Below are 8,749 nucleotides of genomic sequence, written 5' to 3' on the forward strand. Positions count from 1 at the left end.
TCTGATATATTTGCCTTCAAGTGGTTTTTAGACTTATTTCGGATATCTTGTTGCTTCCTAGCTACTCTGTGTTGACAGTTTGACAAGAACATGTGCGGTAGCTAACTAACGTTAGCTTGTTAATTGTTTACAAACAAATGAGTGAATGTGCTAGAAAGCTAAACAGCTAGCTAGTTGACTGCTGTGGCTAGCCAAAAATGACTCATTTTGAAAGGCTTTAAGTGTTCTTACCCTATGATTTTCAACATTCAATGCAACTGGGAAACGTCCATGGCAGACACTGTTCTCACCTTAGCTTGCTACATAACTTCTGAGTGATCGGGAGCACAAGCACCACCACCAGTCAGCCTACACCACTGCGCACACACACCCGTCGTTACTATGACCACTAGCATGTCAGCAAATGAGGGTACAAAAAAAGATTGCGGTTTTGAAACTGCAGTAACTGCAGACTGTGATATGTTGGACGCAGTAATTGCAGAATAAATGCAGTGTCACTGCTATATTACTGCAGTAAAAAAACGGTGTTATTTTGGACGCAGTATTTGCAGGATACTGCAATCTTTTTTTTAAGGGTATAAGTGGCAGGCTTTTGGTAGCCGCGAAGATTATACTCTTACCTCTTATTTTACTGCTTCTAGGACCGTTTTAAATTCAGACAGTATTTTATTACTGCTTCTAGGACCGTTTTAAATTCAGACAGTATTTTATTACTGCTTCTAGGACCTTTTTAAATTCAGACTATTTTATTACTGCTTCTAGGACCGTTTTAAATTCAGACAGTATTTTATCACCAATCTTGTTTTAAAATATGCCATTTAGCAGACGCTTTTATCCAAAGCGACTTACAGTCATGTGTGCATACATTTTTTTGTATGGGTGGTCCCGGGGATCGAACCCACTACCCTGGCGTTACAAGCGCCGTGCTCTACCAGCTGAGCTACAGAGGACCACCCATACAACCCTTAGCCTTCTGGTGTTATTTTCATTAAGGTGCTGCACATTTCAAATGAAATCCCATCCGCCCATATTGTGCACTATTTTGACCAGTCACCTCAAAAGCAGTATACTACATGAGCTGGAGTGTCATTTGAGACATAATAATTGATCAATAAAATGAAATGGAATTGGACGTTCATCGAAAAACAAAACGACATATAGCCACTAGATGGCGGTAAAGTTAAAGGATCAAGACTTACTCCTCGGCGCTAACAGTAATCAGTGTAAAGCAGGGGTTCTCAAAGTGTGTGTCTGCGGAGGTACTGCATGTCAGGTATGCCCCCAAGTAAGTAGATCTGTGAAAGGTGTTTAGACTAGAGGGTGCAATACAATACAATGTAATATTATTAATCTACAATTTATGTTCTTAACCCTGGGCAACATGGGCCTGGGAGGCTCACAGGGATATTGATATCCACAGTGCTCCACCAATTATACAGTTTTCAATGTAATACTTATTGTATTCCCCACAAATTATTATAATTTATTTACATAAATGCACTGTAATTTAAATCTAGAATCCTTAATTAATACATACATTTTTTAATCCATTGATTCTTGAAGAATATAACTTATAAATGCCTCAGGAGCTTAGTTCAACTGTAGTACCCCATCAGAACCCAAAAAATAAACTTGTTTTACTCCAATGTTTGTAAACAAACTGAATGTAAACAAACAATGTATAGTCTCATAACATTGTTAAAACTATAATGTTGATATCATGGATGGTCAGTCCTTGCATCCATAGCTCTGTCCATGAATTTGAGATTGATTAAATTTCTCCAGGCCCGTCCCTCAGCTTTTTACCAAAACAGAGGCAAGAAGAATTCAAGGAAATTAGCTTTAAACCTGCAAAATGCCAAGAGGTGGGCTTTTAAAATGTTCCTTCCCAGGGCCCGAGACTTGGTTCGTCCGGCCATGCACTGCCCAAGTCATAGTAAAATGCCTTGTTTGCTATTCAAATCAAATCAAATGTTATTTGTCACATGCTTGGTAAACAACAGGTGCAGACTAACAGTGAAATGCTTACTTACGGGCTGTTCCCAACAATGCAGAGAGAAAAAATTTACAAATAGGAAAATTATAACACAAGGAATAAATACACAATGAGTAACAATAACTTGGCTATATGCACGGGGTACCATGTATATGTACATATAGGTAGGGATAAAGGGACTAGGCAACAGGATAGACAATAAACAGCAGTGCATCTCACGAGTTATGAGGGGGTCCCTGATGAATTTGCAATCACAAAAGGGGTCCCCTGCCACCAAAAGTTTGAGAACCGCTGGTGTAAATTCATCTCCACTTGTTTGAAAGTGCAAGGTACAGTAGGTCAGTGAAAGCCATAGTGAATATGTAAGAACATTCTTTCACATGAATGTAGCTTTTTAATCAGCTGAAAGACACGTTGTCACTGTTTTGAAAGGCAGAAGTAATAAACAGTGAGTGTGTCATATCCAGTGTTTAATTATATACATGTAGAAATTACAGTTCATATAAGGAAGTCTGTCAATTGAAATAAATTCATTAGGCCCTAATCTATGGATTTCACATGACTGGAAATACAGGTGTGCATCTGTTGGTCACAGATACCTTTAAAAAAAAGTAGCTGAAACATGAGGTGATGGCGGCGGATGAATGGCACGACAATGGGCCTCAGGATCTTGTCACGGTATATCTCTGCATTCAAATTGCCATCGATAAAATACAATTGGGTTTGTTGTCCGTAGCTTATGCCTGCCCATACCATAACCCCACCGCCACCATGGGGCACTCTTTTCACAACGTTGACATCAGCAAACCCCACATGACGCCATACACGCTATCTGCCATCTGCCCGGTACAGTTGAAACCGGGATTCATCCGTGAAGAGCACACTTCTCCAACGTGCCAGTGGCCATCGAAGGTGAGCATTTGCTCACTGAAGTCAGTTACGACGCCGAACTGCAGTCAGCTCAAGACCCTGGTGAGAATGACGAGCACGCAGATGAGCTTCCCTGAGACGGTTTCTGACAGTTTGTGCAGAAATTCTTCGGTTGTGCAAAACCACAGTTTCATCAGCTGTCCGGGTGGCTGGTCTCAGATGATCCTGCAGGTGAAGAAGCCGGATGTGGAGGTCCTGGTCTGGCATGGTTACACGTGGTCTGTGGTTGTGATGCCGATTGGTCTTACTGCCAAATTCTCTAAAACGACGTTGGAGGCGGCTTATGGTAGAGAAATGAACATTCAATTATCTGGCAACAGCTTTGGTGGACATTCATGCAGTCAGCATGCCAATTACACCCTCCCTCAAAACTTGAGACATCTGTGGCATTGTGTTATGTGAAAAAAAGGCACATTTTAGAATGGCCTTTTATTGTCACCAGCCCACAAGGTGCACCTGTGCAATGATCACGCTGTTTAATCAGCTTCTTGATATGCCACATTTGTCAAGTGGATGGATTATCTTGGCAAAGGAGAAATGCTCACTAACACCAATGAAAACAAATGTGTGCACGGAATCTGAGAGAAATAAGCTTTTTGTGCGTGTGGAACATTTCTGGGATCTTTTACTTCAGCTCATGAAACATGGGACCAACATATTGCATGTTGCGTTTATATTTTTGTTCAGTATAATTTCTCTGCTTTTTGCATATTGAAAATGTCAATGACTGTAAGAGGAATGTGTCTAAAAGTATGACCGCATAGAACTAGAATCCATTGATTATTTTGAATCTATTGATTCTATTTCTATGTAAGAACCACTAAGGCGATGCAGAGAAACGCCACTGAAATGTTGTTTGATAATGTTTGAGACAACATTTCTTAGTGTCCTCAGTGATAATGTTTGCTCTGAGTGTGTCCTCAGTGGTCGTGTTTGATAATGTTTGCACTGAAAGTGTCCTCAGTGATGGTGTTTAATCATGTTATCATCTGTTACAAGACCATGGTGCTTGCCTATGGAGCTGTGAGGGGATCGGCACCTCTGTACCTTCAGGCTCTGATCAGTCCCTACATCCAAACGAGGGCATTGCGTTCATCCACCTCTGGCCTGCTGGCTCCCCTTCCTCTGCGGAAGCATAGTTCCCGCTCAGCCCAGTCAAAACTGTTCGCTGCTCTGGCACCCCAATGGTGGAACAAGCTCCCTCACGACGCCAGGACAGCGGAGTCACTCACCACCTTCCGGAGACATTTGAAACCCCACCTCTTTAAGGAATACCTGGGATAGGATAAAGTAATCCTTCTACCCCCAAAAAAAAAAAAAAAAAGATATTGTAAAGTGGTTATCCCACTGGCTATAGGGTGAATGCACCTATTTGTAAGTCGCTCTGGATAAGAGCGTCTGCTAAATGACGTAAATGTAAAATGTAAACGTTAAAAAACTACCTCTAACTTCCTTAATACTGGATGCAGATACAAAATAAATGGTATCCACGAGTTCATCTGATTCTGGGGAAGTAGATAAAGGACCTTGACAAAATCCTGAACATGTTTGAGAGTGTTCTCAATGATGTTGTTTGATAATGTTTGCTCTGAGAGTGTCCTCAGTGATGGTGTTTGATAATGTTTGCTCTGAGTGTCTTCAGTGATGGTGTTTGTTCATGTTTGCTCTGAAAGTGTCCTCAGTGATGTTGTTTAAAAATGTTTGCTCTGAGAGTGTCCTCGTGATGTTGTTTGAAAAATGTTTGCTCTGAGAGTGTCCTCAGTGATGGTGATTGATCATGTTTGCTCTGAGAGTGTCCTCAGTGATGGTGTTTGTTAATGTTTGCTCTGAGATTGTCCTCAGTGATGGTGTTTGATAATGTTTTCTCTGAGAGTGTCCTCAGTGATGGTATTGATCATGTTTGCTCTGAGAGTGTCCTCAGTGATGGTGTTTGTTAATGTTTGCTCTGAGAGTGTCCTCAGTGATGGTGTTTGATAATGTTTGCTCTGAGTGTCCTCAGTGATGGTGTTTGATAATGTTTGCTCTGAGTGTCTTCAGTGATGGTGTTTGTTCATGTTTGCTCTGAAAGTGTCCTCAGTGATGTTGTTTAAAAATGTTTGCTCTGAGAGTGTCCTCGTGATGTTGTTTGAAAAATGTTTGCTCTGAGAGTGTCCTCAGTGATGGTGATTGATCATGTTTGCTCTGAGAGTGTCCTCAGTGATGGTGTTTGTTAATGTTTGCTCTGAGATTGTCCTCAGTGATGGTGTTTGATAATGTTTTCTCTGAGAGTGTCCTCAGTGATGGTATTGATCATGTTTGCTCTGAGAGTGTCCTCAGTGATGGTGTTTGTTAATGTTTGCTCTGAGAGTGTCCTCAGTGATGGTGTTTGATAATGTTTGCTCTGAGTGTCCTCAGTGATGGTGTTTGTTAATGTTTGCTCTGAGAGTGTCCTCAGTGATGGTGTTTGATAATGTTTGCTCTGAGAGTGTCCTCAGTGATGGTGTTTGATAATGTTTTCTCTGAGAGTGTCCTCAGTGATGGTATTGATCATGTTTGCTCTGAGAGTGTCCTCAGTGATGTCCTCAGTGATGGTGTTTGTTAATGTTTGCTCTGAGTGTCCTCAGTGATGGTGTTTGATAATGTTTGCTCTGAGAGTGTCCTCAGTGATGGTGTTTGATAATGTTTGCTCTGAGAGTGTCCTCAGTGATGGTGTTTGATAATGTTAGCTCTGAGAGTGTCCTCAGTGATGGTGTTTGATAATGTTTGCTCTGAGAGTGTCCTCAGTGATGGTGTTTGATAATGTTTGCTCTGAGAGTGTCCTCAGTGATGGTGTTTGATAATGTTTGCTCTGAGAGTGTCCTCAGTGATGGTGTTTGATAATGTTTGCTCTGAGAGTGTCCTCAGTGATGGTGTTTGATAATGTTTGCTCTGAGAGTGTCCTCAGTGATGGTGTTTGATAATGTTTGCTCTGAGAGTGTCCTCAGTGATGGTGTTTGATAATGTTTGCTCTGAGAGTGTCCTCAGTGATGGTGTTTGATAATGTTTGCTCTGAGAGTGTCCTCAGTGATGGTGTTTGATAATGTTTGCGCTGAGAGCACACATCCTATCAGTCATCATGCACCTCTGGCTTCAAGACATTGAATGACACTTTCATTCAGAGAAAGAGAGGGAGAGAGGAGAGAGAGGGAGAGAGAGACAGAGACAGAGACAGAGAGAGAGAGAGAGAGAGAGAGAGAGAGAGAGAGAGGGAGGGAGGGAGGGAGGGAGGGAGAGAGAGAGAGAGAGAGAGAGAGAGAGAGAGAGAGAGAGAGAGAGAGAGAGAGAGAGAGAGAGAGAGAGAGAGAGAGAGAGAGAGAGAGAGAGAGAGAGAGAGAGAGAGAGAGAGAGAGAGAGAGAGAGAGAGAGAGAGAGAGAGAGCTTTCTCTCAAACATTATGCTATATTTCCTTGTTTTGATCAATAGTACATTTGCTGTAATTTCTTGTTCATGTCCCACACTAGACTCAGGGGAGAACAGTAGATCTGTTTAAACACGCCCCATCACCCTTCAGTAATACAACCGCTCGCTCGCTGTCACATCTAAGAGAACAATTGGCTGTCTGCTCCAACCCTGCCCTGATCCCAGGGTAAAAAACATGCTGCACAGCAGGGCAGCATAACAAGCTTATAGAGAAGTTCCCTCCTCACTGAGTAACAGAGCAAGTGTAGACCTACAGTACTTTGAAATAAATAACTAGAGGGTCTGTCTACCATATAACATAATAAGCTCTGTTGTAGATGGAATATCCACTTTTATTAAGCTCCATCTCAAAGACAATATCGTTTGGTATGTAAGTGCCATACCCAACAACGGTCCTACATACACAACCATAAACATATAGTAGTACTGTAATGCTTAGCTTGGGGTGAAGAAGGAAGTTGACTTACTTCAGAGACAGGTCATGACATCAAAAGTGATGTCAAAGTCTCATTTACTCTGTCAATTTAAAGCATGTCCACACCTATTCGTATAGTCAAGGATATTGCCCCCATGTGTTTCTTTTTAATGTGGCTTGACCCACTTGCTTTTAGCTTCCCAAATCCTATTGTAAACACAAGGGGATTTAGGTTTTAGCGGTAGTGAGTGTAGCCCCCTAAAATCCCCTCAAAATCCCCATGAAACCCTCTCACTCAATTAATAAAAATACATTCACTGAATGATCTGCTGTATAGTCTTGATTCATTTAATTTCTCCACTTGAGATGAATGTCCCTTGATGAAAGATTTTTTGCATGTTGATCAATGTAATAGACAAACATAATTTTTTTTGGTTATAAATGTATTCATTCAAAAACATTAGTTCCCCATAAGTAGTTATTTTCAAAGGCCGAAAGAATAGCCTATTTGAAACATTACTATAGGGACAGACAAGCCAAGGATGGGTACAGTACAGTGTCTTTGCCATATGAGTAGATAATATAATGAATGCATTGCTGACGCAATAAAACCCTGTTTTCAAACGAATGGAGATTTGCTTGGTAATAAACCTATTACATATCTAAATGTTTTGATGTTTATTCGCTCTGACAAACACATTCAGTATGTCAACTGTCAGATTATGAAATTCCCCCAAAGCAGCCTAAAAGCCTGAAATAAGCAGTGTTTTACGGATTATCCTCCCAAGCTTTGACTGGGATATACATGGGATCTAAATGTGGTGTACTGTATTTACCATGCTTTCCCAATATCTAATGGATTTTCCACATACTGTACATTGACGTGGAATACTGAATACAAATTGACTTGGGGGTTAGGTCAATTCCTCCAAAAATGACTTCACAATTGTGTTAGGTAGTTGGGTAAAGATATAATGTAGTTGAGTCAAAGTAATGGGATTTTGGTGCACACATACAATATTCTGTTGATTCTCAAATCTGTAGTCTGATCTAATCCTGTCAAATATGACATTTTAGCACTTTGTGGAGTCCAACATAGATTTGTCAATGTCAGGAAAAAGTGTTCATGTCTGTCTGTCCTGTCAGGCGTAGATCATTCCAAATGTTGACATTTCGGGAGGCAAACATCCCTTTTTGCTGAATCTGAGATGGAAAAATCCCTAATCCCTTTTATTCAAAGCAAAGGGAAAATGTAAAACGGCTTCCAAATTATGTGGCAGATTAGGAGATAAAGAGCTTTGCTATCAGAGCCTGAAATAACAAGTAACTTGAATACAGTAATTCCCAAGTGATTTACCCTGAATTAGAGATCACCACCCTCCATCAAGACTGCTTCTGTATACACACACCACACACTTCTTCCTAATTGCTCTCTTCATTTAACTGGTGAGGTGTCAGTCTGCAGTACATTCACAAACTATGACCTATTTTGCTTTGCTGACCAAAAAATACAGAAGGCTGTTTTGAAAATCCATGAGTTTATATAAGGCTAAATACAATTACGTCATTTAGCAGACGCTCCTATCCAAAGCGAGTTACAGCAGTGAGTGCATACATTTCGTACTAGTCCCCAGTGGGAATCGAACCCACAACACTGGCCTTGCAAACGCTACGCTCTACCAACTGATCCACAAGGTACCTTATACATGATTAGGGCCTAGAGGGCTACTTATATAAAACCTGCTTGAATTATTCAACCCTGCCTCTCTCATGTGTTCTACAATTGCAGTAGCTACGGTAATGAACTACAGAAGTAGAAACGTTAATTTTTTCAAAGGGTTTTTAAGACGTCCCATCCATCTCGTCTAGACCAAGACCTTTGAAGGGTGTAAACAACGCAATGGGAGTCGCTTTGCGATTGGCTGGGATAAGCGTGTGCATGCCCAGGGGGCGGAGCTGAGGGGAGTGAG

This window comes from Coregonus clupeaformis, chromosome 17 (assembly GCF_020615455.1).
Source record: "Coregonus clupeaformis isolate EN_2021a chromosome 17, ASM2061545v1, whole genome shotgun sequence".
In the NCBI taxonomy this organism is placed as follows: domain Eukaryota; kingdom Metazoa; phylum Chordata; class Actinopteri; order Salmoniformes; family Salmonidae; genus Coregonus; species Coregonus clupeaformis.